At 44.1% G+C, this 19,498-nt stretch overlaps 1 protein-coding gene across 4 annotated transcripts in view; it reads right to left on the bottom strand.

The window, feature by feature from the left end:
• GARRE1 (granule associated Rac and RHOG effector 1) overlaps positions 1–19,498 on the bottom strand; it is a 118,763-nt gene that overhangs the window by 92,269 nt on the left and 6,996 nt on the right. For 2 of the 4 annotated variants that reach the window (XM_006171590.3, XM_027769536.1), the window contains exon 1: positions 134–275. The exons of the other annotated variants lie outside the window; for them this stretch is intronic. The gene's annotated coding sequence lies outside the window, so the exon portion shown is untranslated. Of the gene's footprint in view, positions 1–133; positions 276–19,498 lie in introns of those variants that run through there. 4 annotated transcript variants of the gene reach the window in all.

Genomic DNA, 19,498 nt, shown 5'->3' with positions numbered 1-19,498 from the left:
TTAAAGTCCATTTCAGTCATTTTGCCAATAGCGTCACGCCAACAGAGAAAACGGTCCTGTGGTCAGAAACGGCATGGCGTAAGGGAGCTTCGCTGTAAGAAGACAGGCTAGATAAATGAGTGCATGTACTTACCTCCCCATCCTCCCCGAATCCGTGACGAAACAGTAAAGACGTTTGTTCACAAGAGAATCACAACACAACAGAAATGAGAAGGTATTAGAGCCAGTCTATTGAAATGCTGGCCACCTTCTAGAAGATGAGGAGAAAACAGGGGAAACTGTATTCCAAGGCAGACAGACCAGAACGGACTGGCCACTTCCTAGAACATGCAGAGCCAAAGGAGGGCAGAGCAGCAGAGCCCTATTTCCTGGAGGCGCTGGATCCATGCCCAGCTTTGAATCATTAGGTACAGAAATCAGAAGTGGGAAATGGGCTAATCAACTCGATCTCATATGTGCTTCCCACTCCTGATTACTGAATCAGCCAACTCCTACTAAGGAAAGAGGGCTGCTGGAAAAACAGAAGAACCTCCTGCCAATTAGCTATATAAACAATTCAGTTCTTCACTGACAGGATCACCAAATAGTGAAGGAAAACCAAGAAGACTAAAAAGGACAACGATGATGAAACATGTATCTTAGCTCCTAGAAAAACACTTCAAGAGAAACCCTTACAGGTATCCTCTGAGAAATTTGAAAAGACAGTGTATCCTTAAAACAAAAGCAAGCAACATTAAAAGGAAAGCAGAAAACAAGAAAGAATTCTGGAGCCAGCTGGTGGCATGGTGGTTAAGGCAGCTGGATCCCACATGGCTGACCACATGGTTCAAGTCCTGGACCCAGTAGCTTGAAAAAAAACATGCTAGGTATTTATGTGCATGCCCCCACTCCCTCCAAAAAAGGAAAGAATTCTTGGATATAAGAACTATGCCTGCCAAAATGAAAAGCAAGGGAGGAAATAAAATAGGGATGGAGTAAACTATAGGGGGTACAAACACACAAACACATACTTCCATTGAAAAATAAGCAAGGGGCTGGCTCCAGGGCCTGGTGATTAAGGGAATTAGATTCCACATGGCCAACCCTGCAGCTTAAGTCCTAGACCTGGCAGTCTGAAAAACACAGCAGCGTCATTGACATGCACGCCCAAAATCCTGAAGGAGGGAAGAAAAGGAGAAGGAACTGAAGTGTGGCCAATCCCCAAAGGGATAATTTCTCGCCTTCTTGCTCGCCCCCCCCCCCGCCCCCCAAGAGAGCACACATCATCTGGTACAATTTTTTAAAAACAAAATAATAAATGTGGCCAAGGATGCAAAGAAAATGAAATTCTTAGTTAAGTCACTGGATTTCTACATGGCCACTGGTGGTTCAGGTCACAGACCAGGAGCCTGAAAATCACACCAGGCACATGTGTGTGTGTGTGCCCAAAATCCCAAGAAGAGAATGGGGAAGGGATTGCAACATGGCATCCACCCCAGGGGGATGGACGACTTTCCCTTTCTGTCTCTCTGATCTGCGAGCACATGCACCCTATGGTAAAAACCTAAAAATAAAATAAACACAAAATTACCATGCGATTCAGCAATTCTACTTCTGGATGATCACAAAAAAACTGAAAGCAGGGATCTGAACAGACACTTGCACCACCATATTCACAGCAGTATTATTGATAACAGCCAAAACATGGAAACAAACCAAAAATCCATTAATGAAACAAATGAACAAATGTGGTATATCCATGCGACAAATTATTATTAAGCATTAAAAAAGGAACAAGCCCAGCCACAGTGGCACGGTAGTAATGCAATGCTTTCCAGTGAGGGAAGCCATAGGGAAGACTGGCATTCAGTTCTCATACAATATACACACACCAAGCACACCCACATTCCTGAACTCCTGGCTGGCTGAAAGACTGGGGGGGTGAAGTGGGAGATGGGAGATGGCATGAGGCTCTGTTGAGGATGACTGTCTCTCAACAAATAAAAATAAAAAAAACTTAGGAAAAAAAAGGAAATTCTGATGCATGCTCCCACAACCTTCAAGACATTACACTCATGATTCTAAGGGAAATAACTAGAAAAATATTAGATGATTCTATATACATGAAGTACCTAAAATAGACATATTCATAAACAAAAGAATAGAGATTTCTAGGAGACAGGGGAAGGGAGAATGAGAGTTGGACTTTTACAAACTTTATTATTTTAAGTTTGCTATAGTGCACAAACACTCATCAGAGAGAGACAAAGAGACAGAGAGAGAAAGTGAGAAAGCAAGTCACCAGGTCCGGCCGGGACTTGACCCACAGTCGACAATGTGAGCATCCAGTGCTCTAACCACCATGCCACCTGCTGGCCCCTGGAGAGTTATTTCTTAATAGGTAAGAAGCTTCTGTATGGGATGTCGAAAAGTTCTGGAGATGGATGGTGGTGATGGCTGCACACCTCGTCAATGTACGGAAATGCCACCAAGGCACTATACACTTACATTCTACAGTTTTAAAAATGAATTCATAATGATACTTTAAAAATTTTATGGGGCTGGGAACCAGCAGTTAGCGTAATGGCTATGTTGCTGGACTCCCACGTAGTCGACTGCGGTTCGTGTCCCGGACCCAGTGGCTTAAAACTCACGCCGGGCACGTGTGCGTGCGTGCCCAAGATCCCGAGAGGAGAATGGAGGAGAAGGGATTGCGGCATGACCATCCCCCCTGGGGGGTGATTTCTCGCTTTCTGTCTCTATGTCTCTGTCTGTCTGGCGAGCACACGCGCCCTACAGTGAAAATCTCTCAAGAAAAAAAAAAAATTTTATGGGGGGCGGGAGCGGGCAGCAAATGGCATGGTGGTTAAGGGCACTGGACTCCCACATGGTCGATCATGGTTCGAGTCCTGGACCTGGCAGCTTGCTTTCTTACTTTTTCTCTCTCTGTCCCTCTCTGGTCAATTTTTTTTTTTTTTGAGAGGTTTTTGCTATAGGGCATGTGTGCTCGCCAGACAGACAGAGAGAGACAGACAGAAAGTGAGAAATCACCCCCTTTTCCCCAGGGGGGATGGCCACACCACAATCCCTTCTCCTCCATTCTCCTCTCGGGATCCTGGGCACGCACGCACACGTGCCTGGCGTGAGTTTAAGCCACCGGGTCTGGGACTCAAACTGCAGTCGACTACGTGAGAGTCCAGAGACACAGCCATTACACTAACTGCTGGTCCCCCTCTCTGGTCAAATTTTTAAAAAATATAAAATAAAGTTAAATAAAAAATTATTTTAAAAAAATTTCACCAAGGGGACCTGCAGATGGCATAGTAGTTACATAACTGGACTCCCACATGGCCAACCACAATTCAAGTCCCAGACCTGGTGGCTTCAAATTCACGCTGGGCACATGTGCGTGCATACCCATTAAGATCCTAGGGGGAGCATGAAGGAAAAGGGGTTGTGCAGAGGCCATCCCCCCAGCAGGTGATTTCTCACTTTCTGTCTGTCTGTCTCTCTCTCTGTCAAGTGCATGTGCCCTACAGCAAAAATCTCTCTCTCAAAAAAAAAAAATTTCACTGGGTGGGACCAGCAGATGGTGTAATGATTACATCGCTCCATGACCCAACGCAGCCCTGCCTACCTCTCCAGGCTCCTGTTAAGTCTCTGGACCCCTCACGCATCGCTCTCCAGCTATGCTGCTCATCTTCTAGTTCGTCTGGCACACCAGACTCTTTTTTTAACTTTATTAATTTTTAATGCCAGAGGACACGTGCATGAAAGAAAGAGATGATAGACAGACAGGGAAAGGATGAGAGTAACTCCCCACAGGGCCTGGTCACTCCACAATACTCTTTCCTCCAATTCTCCTGGGCCAGCACCATAGCACAGTCGTTAAGCCCTGTGCATAGGAAGCCACAGTGCAGATCTCGGTCACGGAGATTTGAAAACCGTGCTGGGCATGTGTGCACACCCAGGATCCTGATGGGATAGAGAGGTGGTGGGAGAACTGTGGCGTGACCAGGCCCCACTGGGGAACACCTGCTTGCTCTTGTTCTCTCTCTCTGGCAAGCACACATACCCTTTGGCAATTAAAAAAAAAAATTCTCCATCTCATCAGATCTTGGGCACAAAACCAGCAGCACGCCAAGCTCCTTTACGCATGTGGCTGTCTCTAAATGGGAACTCCTGCCTCCCTCCTACTCACAGTGTTCTTCCCTATCCTTTAACTCTCCAAGTGTCACTCCCTCAGAGACTTCCTATGTAAACTAGAGCCACCTCACTCCCACAAAGCTATTTAGTCTTAAGGACCACTTGCAATCATCTTACCACTTTATTTGCTTGTGTACACCTTACTAGCTACCATATGGGCTCTTAAAGAAGCAGTGGCTTGCTCACTGCTAGGTCCTGGGAGTCAACAAGCATACCGGCAGCCTCTATGGAAATCTGACAAAAAGGAGTCACTGACCATTTCCAGTGGCACTGTCTTGCAAATCCCAGAAACCGGCTTCTGTGGCAGGTTACCTCTACCTGAAAGGTGACCTCTACCTGAAAGGTGACCAGTCTGCAGAAACCTAGGGCCAGTCTGTGGTATGGTGGTTAAGGTAACTAGATTCCACATGGTTGACCCCACAGGTCAAGTCTTGGGCCCGGTGGCTTGAAACACAACCAAGATACATATGCATCTGTGCCCCAAATCCCAAAATGGGAAATGGAGAAAGGACTACAGTATGACTACAGGACTACAGGATTAAAAAATAATAATAAATAAATAAATAAATAAATAAATAAATCTGCGGCCTTAAGATGTGGGGAGGGAAAGGCACAGATCACGGTCTCCACTTCCAAAGTCACAGTCAAGTAATGAGTTCATCCCGTCGAGCGCTCTCCTCTCAAGCTCAGACTTGATGTGGATGGAAAGTGCAAGCTATTTTTCTGGGAACCCTTTCCTTTATCTTTTGCAAATCTATCTACAGCTTCTTCCACTATACTTACACACATATGTATACACACATACAGTTTCCTCCTCATTCCTGTAGTCAAATATATATATATATGTATATGTATGTTCCTTTATAGTTTCATGTTTTACAACCTAATTTATCTTTCTAAAATTAATGATTAAATATGATAAACCTGGGTCAGTCCAAGGCAAGTGGTTAAGATGGTTGGATCCCACATGGCCAACTGTGCAACTCGGGTCCCAGACCTAGTGGCGGCTTGAGCAACACCCCGGTGCCCATGTGTGTGCGTCAAACTCCCAAACAAGTGAGAAATGGAAGGGAAGGGACTGTAGTGTGACCATTCCCCTTGGGGTGCTTTCTCACTTTCCCCCTCTGTCTCTCTCCAGTAAGCACATGGACCTTCTGGCAAACACAAAGAAACAAACAAAAATGAATGTGCCAATGAACACATGAAAAGATGATAAACATCACTAGTTATCAGGAAAATGCAAATCCAAACCATGAGACACCACTTTATAACTACTAGGATGGTTATAATCTACAAGACAGACAATAACAAGTTTTATCAAGAAGGTAAGGAGGGACCAGCAGTTAGTGTAATGGTTATGTCACTGGACTCCCATATACTCGACCGCAGTTTGAGTCCCAGACCCAGTGGCTTAAAATCACAATGGGCGCGTGTGTGTGTGTGCCCAAGATCCCTAGAGGAGAATGGAGGAGAAGGGTAAGGGACTGCGGCGTGGCCATCCCCCCTGGGGGGCGATTTCTCACTTTCTTTCTCTCTGTCTTTCTGGCGAGCACACCCGCCCTATGGCAAAAACCTCTCCAAAAAAGAAAGAATGTAAGGAAATCGGAATCCTTGCATACTGCTCATAGGAAAACAAAATGGTACAGACACTCTGGAAAACAGTCTGGCAGTTCCTCAAAAGGTCTGACATAGAATTACAAGACTAAGCAATTCTACCCCTATTACATTGGGTTGCTGGGAAAGTTATGACACATTTTTACATTTAAAAAGTACTGATTTTTCCAAAAGAAATGAAAAACATGTCTGCACAAAAATCTGCACATGAATGTTCTCAGCAGTATTATGGCCAAAGCCTGGAAACAGCTCAGATGTCTAGCAACTGACAAACAGATAAACGAAATGTGGTGTAAACATGTAATGGAATATTATTCACCCATAAAAAGGAATGAAGTACCAATATATCCCATCATAGATGAACCTTGAAAATATTACAGTAAGTTAAAGAAACCAGACCCAAAAGACCACATACTGTATGATTCTATTAAATAAAATGTCCAGATTAGACAATTAGGCAAACTCAGTGAAACAGAAAGACTGTCTAGGCCAGCCAGTGGCATGGTGGCTAAGATGACTGGATTGAAGACGGCTGGCTGCATGGTTTGAGTCTCAGACCTGGCAGCTTCAGAAACTTGCCAGGCACAGGTATGTGTGTACCCAAAATCCTGAAAAGGGGAGAGATGGAGAAGGATTGTGGTATGACCACGCCCCATCAAGCATAGTTTTCTCTCTCTCTGGTGAGCACACATACCTTCTGGCAAAAAATGTTTAAAGAAAAGTAGATTGCATGACGAGCAGTTGGCATAATGGCTATGTTGCTGGACTCCCATGTAGTTGACTGCAGTTTGAGTCCCGGACGTGGTGGCTTAAACTCACGCCAGGTGTATGTGCGTGCATGCCTAAGATCCCAAGAGGAGAATGGAGAAGAAGGGACTGTGGTGTGGCCATCACCCCTAGGGGGTGATTTCTGGAGAGCTCTGGCGAGCACACGTGCCCTCGTCAAAAAGAAAACTCTCCAAAATAAAAAATAAAAAAAAAAGAAAGAAAGAAAAGTAGATTGGTAGATTGCCTAAAATTAGTGGGGTGGCAGGCCTGCAGAGGCATAGCAGTTATGTCACTGGACTCCCACATGGACAACCACAGTTTGCACCTTAGACATGGCAGCTTTAAACACACCGGGTGCATGTGCATGTGTGCCCAAGATCCCAGGAGGAAATACAGAAGAGACTGATGCATGCCCATCTCCCAACAGGGTGACTTCTCACTTTCCCTCTCTCAGTTTCTGTCTCTCTCTCCTGCGAGTGCATGTGCCCTAAGACAAAAACCTCTCCCAAAAAAAAAAAAAAAAAAAACTAGGGGGGGGGGGATTAAAAAAAAAAAAAAAAAAAGACAGCTAATGAGTATAGGGATTTTAGGGGGATTGATGAAAATGTAAAACTGAGTATGCTGATGGTGGTATATCTCTGCAAATGTACTAAAAACCACTGAGGCCAGCCAGTGGCATGTGATTAAGACACCTTGGCTGAGTCCCACATGGCTGACTGTGTGGCTCAAGTCCTGTACCCAGTGGCTTGAGAAACATGCCAGGCAGGCAAGCCTAAAATCCCAAGAGGAGAATGGAGAGGGGATTTCAGCATGGTCATCCCCTTTAGAAGGTGCTTGCTTAGTCCTTTACCCCCACCCCGAGGCAAGTGCACGTGCCCTATAGTGAATTTAAAAATTTTACACTTTACTGAATTATACACTTTAAGTAGGTGAATTGTATGGCTTGTGAATTATGTTTCAATAAAGTCATAATAAAAGATGGGGGCCAGCAGGTGGCGTGGTGGTTAAGGGAGCTGGACTCCCACATTACCACTGGAGTCCCAGACCTGGTGGCTAGGTTTCTCACTTTCCCTCTCTCTCTTTCTTTCTCTCACTCTGTCCCTCTGTGGTCAAATTAAAATAAAAATAAAGTTAAATATAAGAGTGTGTGTGTGTGTGTGTGTGTGTGTGTGTGTGTGTGTAATTAACTACTCCCCAACAATTCTCTCTTTAGAGGGGGAAAAAAGAAACAAAACAGAAAATGTTCTCCCCTCTCCAATCCACAACAATGTAAACCTAAATATCTACCCTTGATAACACAGAGACACTACAGGAAATTCTTTAGACCGATTAGTAAAGCTATTGTCTATGAAGTTCAAAGCCCAACCGTTTCCATGTTTTCAGTTAGTTCAGATTGACGTAAACCATATTTAGAAATCTGCTCCAGAAAAATGCTTTGAAGAATTTTATTCTCAACATTTATGAATTTAAAGTATCTATTCAGGCATGAGAAAAAGCCTGAGAGTTTTAGTTCTTTGTTTGGTCCCTCCTTAGAACTCTACTTTTTTTTCTCGCTTTCTATCTGTCTGTCTGTCTCTGTTTTTCTGGCAAGTGCACGTGCCCTATAGCAAAAACCTCTCAAAAAAAAAAAAAAACCTCTACTTTTTTTGGCTGTTCTGATATGCTACCACATTAAAAAGTGAAGCAATTCCAGAGGCGAAGACATCAGTTCTCCTGGTTTTCCTTCTACCTCTCTGGCCATTCGGAGCTGCCCTATGAATACTCCCCGACACACCTGAGCACTGCGGTTCCCTGGAGCGGGGTGTTGTACCCTCGCTAGGACAAACATCCTCCCTGGGAAGATTCCCAAATCCATCCCCCTAGTCCAGATCTTTCTCCTATGCTTCAGATCCCAATGCCCAATTGCCTATCGGACAGGTCCCCAAATCTAATGTCCAAAGCCAAGTCTACCGCGTCTTCCAGTGTTCCTTCCCTACCTTGAGAAACGGCATCACTACCCAGCCACTTCAATAAGGCAGAAACTTGAGTTACCCTCTACCCTCACTCTTTCACATCTAATGAATCACTTAGTCTTATGTTTGCTGCCATCTTTTCTTTTTTTTTTTGAGAGATTTTCACCGTAGGGCGCGTGCGCTCGCCAGACAGACAGAGAGAGACATAGAGACAGAAAGCGAGAAATCACCCCCCAGGGGGGATGGTCACGCCGCAATCCCTTCTCCTCCATTCTCCTCTCGGGATCTTGGGCACGCACGCACACGCGCCCGGCGTGAGTTTTAAGCCACCGGGTCCGGGACACGAACCGCGGTCGACTACGTGGGAATCCAGCGACATAGCCATTACGCTAACTGCTGGTTCCCCTGCCATCTTTTTTTTAAGTGTATGTATTTGTTTCACAGTGGTAGGAGAAGAAGGCTTGGACAGGGTTTCATCCCTCCCCCCAGCCTTTTAGCCAGCCCGGATCACACACTGGTGCCCAGCATGTACAAATCGACCTGGGAACTAAACCCGTCTCACAAAGCTCCAGCACTACACTGGGCTTGGGCCTCTTCCCACCTTCCTAATACCTTTTCCTTCTCTTTATCTTTACTGCCACACCAAAGCTCGTACCATCTTTATTTCTTGCCTGAATTAGAGGCGCCTCCTGAATGATTTTCCAAATGCTTGAATTGCTCCCCTTTGCTTGTGTGTACTGGTTCTAGAGCCAATCTGATCATGCCACTCTCCTGCCTAAAGTCTGCTATGGCTCTCTACTACTACCCAACTTTCTTACACCCCCCTGATTTTTCCCCAATTGCATATGCAATCTTCCCACTCACCACCAGTCTACATGTTCCCTCCATCTAGAAAGAGTTCTAGACTTGCTCTCTTTTGGATGGCCCACTTAGACATCACTTCCTCTGGACAGCCACTCTGACAGAGAAGCTGAGCTAAGGACCTGTCTGTGCTCTAGGCATACCCTGTTTGGGGTCTTGTTTTAGTATTAACTTTGTTACATTGTAACATACTGTACCATAACTGCCAGTTTCCTGTTTCCCAATCCCCAAGATCACTGAGCTAATTCTAGACATTCAAGAGTGCTAAACACACTGTAAATACTCAATGGTTTTTGGGTTTTTTTTTTTTAGTTTTTGATATGGGGCAAGTGTGCTCACTAGAGAGAGAGAGTGAGAGAGAGAGAGAAAGTGAGAATCAACCCCCAGGAGGGATGGCCACGCCACAATCCCTTCTCTATTCTCTCGGGATTTGGGGCTCCCACGCACCCATGCCTGGCAAATTTTATAAGTCACTAAGTCCAGGACTCGAAACGTGCACTCCCCCAGGTAGGACCTAGCCTCCTTAACCACCAAATCACCTGCTGGCCCAACATTCGATAGATACTTGTGGATGATTAGTACATCCTCAGTATTTATTTAATGTTTATTTCTGCACAGCATTCTACACTCAGCTTCACCTAATCCACAAGAGGCAGTATTAAGTATTAGTAATAAAGTTCTGCTAATCAAAAAAAAAAAAAAGAAAAGAAAGAAAGAAAAGAAAAGAAAAAGAGAAAGCTTCTGATGACATGCCATGTTCACACAGGTACTCTTCAACAAAAACACCATTCATTGAGTGCCTACAACATGTCACTTTGACCTTTAGATAATCTCATTTAATCCTCACAACAACACAAATAGAAACTGCCAGAGGGGCTAGCAGGTGGCGTGGTAGTTAAAGGCACTGGACTCCCACATGGCCGACTCTGGTTCAAGTCTCAGACCTGGCAGCTTGCTTTCTCTCTCCCCACATCTCTCTCTCTCTCCCTCTCTGATCAAATTAGAATAAATAAAGTTGAATAAAATAATTCTTAAAAAAAAAATTGCCAAGGCCAGCAAGTGGAGTGGAGTTAGGGGGCTGGATCCCACACGGTCCACTGTGTGGTTTGAGTTCTGGACTTTAAAATCACACCAGGCATGTGTGTGTGCATGCCCACAATCTCAGGAGGAGACTATAGGAGAAGGGATTGTGGTATGGAAGTGATTTCTCACTTTCTCTCTCTAGCTCTTCTCTCTGGCTCTCTCAGGAGACACAATCCCCTAGAGAAAAAACAAAAAAAAAAAAAAAAAAAAAAAAAAAAACTAAAAAATAAATAAAAATAAAAATAAACAACATTAACTGAATATGTGCCAAGTGGCAGGCATTGTGCTGTGAACTTTACATGCATTATCTAAGTTTTTAAAAGATTATTTTATTTTATTTTATTTATTATTATTTAAATTTGACCAGAGAGTGACACAGAGAGACAGAGAAAGTGAGAAAGCAAGCTGCTGGGCCCAGGACTTGGAATAGTGGTCAGCCATGTGGGAGTCCAGTGCCTTAACCGCGCCACCTGTTGGTCCCCTGCATTATGTAATTTAATTCCCACAATGATCCTGTGAGGTAGAGGAGGCATCCAAAGAGCTTAAGAGAGCTCTTAGGTTCTCACCACTTGGCTAAAGTAGGAGTCACCAACAGAGCTGAGTTTGAGGCCTGGCGACTCTGCTGCCCAAGGCCTGAGCTTCACTATCACTGCACTATTACCCCTCGGTCAGATATCTAGACCATGACATTCAGTATATTGCTCTCAGGAGATAGTTTAAAGCTGTAGGCTTCCTGAAACTGACAGGAAGTTGAGCTGGAGCAGTGAAAAGTAAAGTAATCTCTCTTTGGAGACCATGTTCCATATCTACTACTGATGATGGCCAAATTCAGCTCCCCAGGCAAGACCCTCTTTTCTCCTGAGACTAACCTCGAGACATTTCCTGAGGCCCTTCAAACTTTGCCTTGCTACCTTTGACTCCCTGCTCCCCCTGCTGTGATTACTGCCTTGCTTGAAGGCACTGCGGACCCTGAGCCTAAGCCTAAGAAGTTATCCTAGGTGGTCCGTCATGTCCTTTTTTTCCGTCCTACCAACTGTTCACCACAGTGCCTGGCTTACAGTCACTTATCCATAAAGGTTCACTATTGTGAACATCCTAAATGCCTCTCAATCCCTCTGTACAACTGAACTGTTCAGCTTCCAAAGAACTACCTTTCCAGGGTAAGTAGAAGCTGAAAAATGCCTTCTATTAGACCAGAAGCCAGGCTGCCAGGTGTTGAGGTCCCGCTCTTTCAATGAAAGCACTCACAGGGTATACCTGAACCTTGGTTAATGAAAAGCAAGGGGCCAGCAGGTAGCACAGTGGTTGGGATGCTGGACTCCCAAATGGCCAACCAAAGTTCAAGTCCCAGACCTGGTGGAAAGTGCTTTCTAACTTTCCCTTTCTCTGATCAAATTAAAAATATTAATAACAAATAAAATACATAATTCAAAAATAAATAAATAAAAATAAAGATCAAAATATAAGTACCAAACTAAGAATGTGTAAGAATGAGGGACCAGCAGTTAGTGGACTCCCATGTAGTCAACCGCAGTTCGAGTCCCGGACCCGGTGGCTTAAACTCACGTCGGCGCGTGTGCGTGCGTGCCCAAGATCTCAAGAGGAGAATGGAGGAGAAGGGATTGCAGCGTGGCCATACCCCCTGGGGGGTGATTTCTTGCTTTCTGTCTCTCTATCTCTGTCTGGCGAGCGCACGTGCCCTATAGCAAAAGCCTCTCCAAAAAAAAAAAAAAAAAAAAAAAAAAACAGGGAAAAATGAGAAAAAAAAAAAAAAAAAAAAAGAATGGTAGATACTGGAATAAAAATTAACAAACAGCCAACCCCAAAGAACCAAACCTACTTTATTTCATTTCACAAAATCACTAATTCAGCATTCAATCCTTTAACACAGTGGTTGTCACATCTGGAGAAAGGCTAGTGGCATCCAGTGGGTAGAGGCCAGAAACACCCTAAACATCCTGCAATGCACAGGACAGCCCCCAAATGTCAATAGTACCACTACTAAAAAATCCTGACAAACATTTTGAGCACCTTCTGTATCCAAGTTTCCTAATATATACAAAGTTATTTCTTTCTGGAGAGAGGATACAAATGTCCCCCATAAATTAAACACGTCTCTAAGATGGTAAAAGGTTATCACTAGAAGAGAGATGGGTAAATGCTAAATAAATGGTTTTGAAGGGGGTGGGGTCTCCAACCCCCAGGCCATGAACCAGAATTGATGAGTAGCCTGTTAGGAACTAGGGCACACAGCAGGAAGCAAGTGGCGAGTTAGCAAGGGGAGCTTCATCTGTATTTACAGTCACTCCCCACCACTCACATTACCCTGAGCTCTACCTCCTGTCAGATCAGCGGCAGCAGCAGATTTTCACAGGAGCCCCCAGGTGAGACCTTCCAGTTGGAGGAAAATCAGCTCAGGCTCTCACTGACTCTGCATTATGGTAAGCTGTATAATGATTTCATTATATATCACAATGTAATGATAATAGAAATAAAACGTACAATAAATGCAGTGCACTTGAATCATCCCAAAATCACCATCCTCACCCCATCCCATGGAAAAACTGTCCTCCACAAAACTGGTCCCTGGTGCCAAAAAGGCTGTGGAACGCTAGTTTAGAAAACACGTTATCAATAGTTCAAAGGAAGAAGAGAGCCACAGAGGCTGGGGCCTTTGATACAGATCTCAGAGAGCAGATAGGGTTCCTAACTAAGTCCATTCAAGCCTGTCAGTCAAGGGTCCCCCAGAAAGGAGCCTGTATCTGGGGCCAGCAGGTAGCATGGTGGTTAAAGGTGCTGGATTCCCACATAGCTGGCTGAAGTCTGAGTCCTGGACCTGGGAGCTTGCTTTCTCACCTTCCCTCTCTCTCTCCCTTCTCTCTCTCTGGTCAAACTAAAATAATAATAAGAAGAAAATGGAATTCAATAATTTTCTTTTTTTTTTAAAGGAGCCTGAATCCACTCTATCATTTAAAAAAAATTTTTTTTTATTTTTATTTTTCTTATCTTTTTTTTTTTTTTTGGAGAGGTTTTTGCTATAGAGTACGTGCGCTCACCAGTAAGACAGAAAGCGAGAAATCATCCCCCGGGGGGATGGCCACGTCGTAATCCCTTCTCCTCCATTCTCCTCTCAGGATTGTGGGCACATACGCACACGCGACCAGCGTGATTTTAAGCCACCGGGTCCAGGACTCAAACCGCGGTCGACTACATGGGAGTCCAGCGACATAGCCATTACACTAACTGCTGGTCCTATCTTTTTTTTTTTTTTTTAAGAGTTCTTTGCCTCTTAAAAAGGGTGCATGCACTTGTCAGGGAGAGAGTGACACAAACACAGTGAGAGGAAAAGTGAGAAATCAACCCCTGGGGGCTAAGGCTACATGGCAACCCTTTGTCCTCCATCCTCCTCCCAGGATTTTGGGCACATCCTCCCACGCACCTGGCATGAGTTTCAAGCCACCAGGTATGGGACTCAAACTGTGGTCGGCCATGTGGGAGTCCAGTGATGTAACCACTAGGCCATCTGCTAGTCACTCCCTATTACTATTATTTTTAAATTTGCTCTATGGCACATGTGCTCACCAGAGAAAGACAGGCAGAAAAAGGGAGAAAGCAAGCTGCTAGGTCCAAGACTCGAACTGTGGTCGGCCCTATGGAAGTCTAGTGCCCCAACTACCATGCCACCTGCTGCCACTCACCCTCCTCATCTTACTTCAACCAGTTCTCTCTTGAACCTACCCTCTGCTCCAGCCAAACCTCATGACAGCAGCTGGGACACAGGGCCAGGACATTGCTCCTCTACTTCACAAAAGTGCTGCCCTCCACTAAGTGGCAACCCTCCTCACTAAGGATGAGGAGGACATGACATCATCTCAACCCAATCACAAAACCATGTTTCTCTGACTCCTACAGGAAGAAGGTACTGAAAACACAAAGGTGGAAAATGCTTTAAATGGCTCAGGCCCTAAAGCCTTGTCCTCTGGCACCTAAAAGCGGTGCTTAACAGCAAGCAGCCAGGAGTCGCCTCATTTCCTGTGCAAAAATAGGAAGTGGGGGGCGGAAGTTCACAAAGCAGAAACAAAAGTAATCACTGCTTCGCTTCCTGAGCCTAAATCACTGGCAGGGAGGGTATCATTAAAACATCAAGACTGAAAGGCAGGCATGGAAAGCCAAGGCCAGAGGAGAGAAAGTGATACTTCTGGGCCCACTAAGTGTAGTCCAGACTATTTCTGTGCCTGAGAGACTGTCCCAAAAGAAAAACTAGACAAAACTGGACACTAGCCTCATATGCAGAAATGGCTCCTAATGAATTCATAGTAAAGCATGTTAATTTAAGACTCATGAGAAAACTCCTAAAATGTTAAAACTCTTTCAAAGTAAAAAATATCAACAACAAAAAAATTTTTTTTTAATTTGTTATAGAATACATACACTTGACAGACACAGAAAGAGAATGATAGAGAGGGAAAGTGAGAAATCACCCCACGGAGGATGACGTCACAATCCCTTCTCCTTTATTCCACTCTTGGGATTTGGGGCACGCATGCACACGCACCAGGTGTGTTTTTCAAGCCACAGGGTCTAGGACTCAACCCACAACCCACACAGTTGACCATGTGGGATCCAGCTGCCTTAACCACTACACTACCAGCAGGCCCAAAATTTAAGACTTAGATTAAACTTTTCTCTAGTCAACAAATGGCTACTATAAAGGCTATTGAAATAAAAGTTACTAAATAATCGATAGGTTCACAAAAGTCTGAAGCCCATGTTATCCTGAACTCATGCTATACTGAACTCTGAAAACTCAAGTAGACAGAGGAAAATTTACTAAATAAAAATTTTAATTTTTAGAAATTACTAAAGTCAGTAATAGTTAACATAAAGATGTTTCTACACCTGTTCCCCCACTGATGAAGGCTCAAGACACCCGCACACAGCCACGAACAAGACAAACACAGCCGCTCTCCCAGGAGCTCCAGGTCTAATGGGGGAACATCCTGCCTCCACACAATGGTGATACCTGACTGTCTCTGGTGCTGACGGTTGCAATGTATCACCACAAAATATGACATTCCTCTACAAAACCAACACAAGTTATCATTAGCAGTTCTGCAGAGCTTTTATATCTGGTAATCTACAAAGAACTGATAATACCATTAAGCAAAAGAAAAACTTTTCTAACCTAAGTCAACCAGAGCTGAAATTTACTTTAAAATAACGCTAGTTGGGAGGGGAAAAAAGTCAGGCCAGCTCCATAGCCAGCTGAGAACATGCTAAAGGGCATGAGGTCTCAGTCTCATTCCTGATCACCCTTGTCGCCTTCCTGTGTACAAGTTTCGACCCACCCCGGCTGGAGCAAGGCTTCCGGCAATAGCCTAGCTGTTAAAAGAACTGGATCCCCCATGGCCTACTGAGGTTCGAATTCCAGCCCTGGTGGACTGAAAGGCGCACTAGGCATGTGCGTGCATGCCTAAAATCCAGACGGAATGAAGAAATGGACGAGAAGGAACTATACCCCACTGGAAAGTACTTTCTCCCTTTGTGCTGGCAAATGCAGATGCCCTCTGGTAATTAAAAATAATTTTTTTTTTGCTTTTTAAATTTTTTTTGGAGAGGTTTTTTGCTATAGGGTGCATTTACTAGCCAGAAAGACAGAGACAAAGAGACAGAAAGCAAAAAATCACCCCCCAGGAGGGACGGCCATGCCATCTCCTCTCAGGATCTTGGTCACGCACACACATGCCCCCAACATGAGTTTAAGGCACCAGGTCTGGGACTCGAACCACAGGCAACTACATGGGAGTCCAGTGACATAGCCATTACACCAACTGCTGGTCCCAATTAAAAATAAATTTAAGTAAGCAATTTTAAAAACACTTTTAAGGGGACCAGCAGTTAGTGTAATGGCTATGTCACTGGACTCCCATGTATTCGACTGCAGTTCGCGTCCCGGACCCGGTGGCTTAAAACTCACGCCGGGCGCATGTGTGTGTGTGTGCCCAAGATCCTAAGAGGAGAACGGAGGAGAAGGGGCCATCCATGGCATGGCCATCCCCCCCTGGGGGGTGATTTCTCGCTTTCTGTCTCTCTGTCTCTGTCTGTCTGGCGAGCGCAAGCACCCTATAGCAAAAACCTCTCCCCCCCAAAAAAAAACCACTTTTAAAAATAGGCCAAATGTGTTAAGTAGTCATGTAGATGAAGGACAGACAACTTGTTTAAATTGAGTGGTTTTTTTTTTTTTTTTTTGTGTGGACATTGCGCGGCGCATCCGCTCGCCAGACAGACAGACAGAGACAGAGAGACAGAAAGCGAGAAATCACCCCCCAGGTGGGATGGTCACACCTCAATCCCTCCTCCTCCATTCTCCTCTCGGGATCTTGGGCACATATGCACATGCGCCTGGCGTGAGGTCTAAGCCACCGGGTCCAGGACGCAAACCGTGGTCAATTACGTGGGAGTCCAGCAACATAGCCATTACGCTAATTGCTGGTTCCCAGGGTTTTTTTTGGGGGGGGGAGGGTAAGAGGGGACAAGGGAAAAACAGAAATATCAAACTTCAGTTTTTAAAGCAGTTGCTACAAAAATAAATGTAAAAGTAAATTAAATGGATGATAATCACCACATATTCAATTTCACACAAAGAAAAATAGTATTTAATGATGAAAAAACCCAATACTACTTCATACTGCTGAAAACAGACATAAATTATCTGTCCAATTTTTTTGGAATAAATTGACTTACTGTACTCTAAGGAGGGTGTTTAGTTTTCTTGTGAAGTCGAAGACTAACTCTCAGAACTTGATGCCATTAAAACAGAATAAAACTTGCATTAAAGGGACCAGCAGGTGACACAAAGACTCCCACATACTTGACCACAGTTCAAGCCCCAGATTGGGTGGCTTAAAACTTACACCACCTGTGTGTGCATGCCCAAAATCCCGAGAAGGGAGAAGAATGGATTGCTGCCTGGTCATCCTCCCTAGAGGGTGATTTCTTGCTTTTTGTCTCTCTCTGTCTTTGTCTCTCTGGCGAGCACACGTGTCCTATTACAAAAATTCCTTAACTTTAGTAGAGAAATACTATGAGAAAAAAAAAAAATTGTTAAACAGAGATCTGGGACCAGTAGTTGGCGTAATGGCTATGTCGCTGGACTCCCATGTAGTGGACTGCGGCTCGAGTCCCGGACCTGGTGGCCTAAACTCACACCAGGCACATGTGTATGTGTGCCCAAGATCCCAAGAGGAGAATGGAGAAAGGACTGCGACATGGCCATCCCCCCTGAGGGGGTGTCTTCTCGCTTTCTGGCGAGCGTACATGCCCTATAGCAAAAACCTCTCAAAAAAACAAACAAAAAGAAAAAAAAACATAAAACAACAACAAAAGCAGAAATCTTCAAAAGGAGAAAAAGACTGAAGACCCTCTGCCCAGACTTTACGCTCCTGCTTCCCGGTCAAGCCAGAAGCCAGGGTAACTCAATCAGCAGCCATCTACATCTCAGTTAAAAGCGGCCGCTTTCAGGGATTTTGACCACCGAAGACCCTCTGCCCAGACTCCAGCCTCCTGCTCCTTGGTCTAGCCAGGAGCCAGGCTGGCCCTGAAGCACCGATCTTGCACTATGAATAGCACTCTAAGAAGCAATTACAGGAGGAGAATGGGTCCAGGGACAACTGAACCCATGGACTACTTTTATGTAAGCAAAAAAGATCTTGTTTAAGCCACTGTTTTTGTTGTTGTTCAGGTTGAATAAACTTCTCTGAAATGCTTTGGGGAAAAAAAACAAAGGAGGAGAAAAATAAAAGCAAGGAAAGTCTTGTCTTCAAATATACACAAACCACTACACATTACCAACGGATGAGCAAAGCTCTTTTTTTTTTTTTTTTTTTTTTTTAATCCACAGGGGGTGCATGCACTCTCCAGACAGAGGGAGGAAGGGAAAGGGAGAAAGCACCCTTCAATGAAGTGTGGTCATGCCATAGCTTCTTCATTTCTCCAGCTTACAGGAATTTGGGATATATGCATCCCAGAGCTGGGATTGAAGGTCACAGATGGCCACGTGGGATCGAGCTACCTTAATCACTAAGCAAGAGTGCTGGCCCACAAAGCTGGCTCTTAAACTTCTGAAAGCGTTTGCTGAGGTAAAATGAAGTTTTTACTTACACTAAAATAGTCTAGGACTGTTAAGTCTTCACATAAAAAGCACCCAAGCACTATGAAAACATTTGCAATGACAAATTGTGGTTGTGGAAATTGAAATATGAATCAGGGAATGAGAATAGCTTAGCTTTAAGTAAATAATTTTTAAATTCACACCCAGTTTGCTTTTAAAAAGTCAGTAACAATCTACATGTATTAAAAATGTGCACTTTATTTTTGTTACAGTGTGATACAGTGTGAAAAAGCAAAGTACAGTTATGCAAAAAAGTTTTCAAACTTGTCAAAGTGGAAACTAATTGTATCCATTAGACAGTTACTTAAGAAAACTTGAAATTCTACCCTGCTTATTAAATTCTTGACGATTCACTGTGGAAACACTACAAAACTTAAAAAAAAAACCTCATATGAGGAAAAACAAGTGCAAATGGGTGAGTAAGACAATAACTTGCACAATAACTTAGAAATTATTTTTCTTACTATGCAGAGCAATCATGTAAATTTAAGGTAGTAAATAAATGTCAGATTCGAAAAAATATTAGTGAAGATTTTTTCAGTAATTTTAATTAATTAATTAACTTTTTTTTTTTAATTTGACTAGAGAGAGGGAAACGGAAAGTGAGAAAGCAAGTTGTCAAGTGAGACTCACACCACTGTTGGCCATATGGGAATCCAGTGCCTTAACCATCATGCCACCTGCTAACCCCTATTAGTGAAAATTTAAGGTACCCATATGACAAATGTTATCAACAGCTAATTACAGCAACTCCCCCACTAAGCTGGGAACACTGACGCCAATTTCACACGCCTAGCAAATAAGTCCTCTCAACCCTCAGACTCTCAAGTCCAAGTGACACGGAGGGAGCATAGTCTTCCTGACA

Source organism: Tupaia chinensis, unplaced genomic scaffold (assembly GCF_000334495.1).
Source record: "Tupaia chinensis unplaced genomic scaffold, TupChi_1.0 Scaffold149922_1, whole genome shotgun sequence".
Classification (NCBI taxonomy): Eukaryota; Metazoa; Chordata; class Mammalia; order Scandentia; family Tupaiidae; genus Tupaia; species Tupaia belangeri.
Note: the sequence above shows the minus strand (reverse complement) of the source record. Positions and strands in the feature narration are given on the sequence as shown.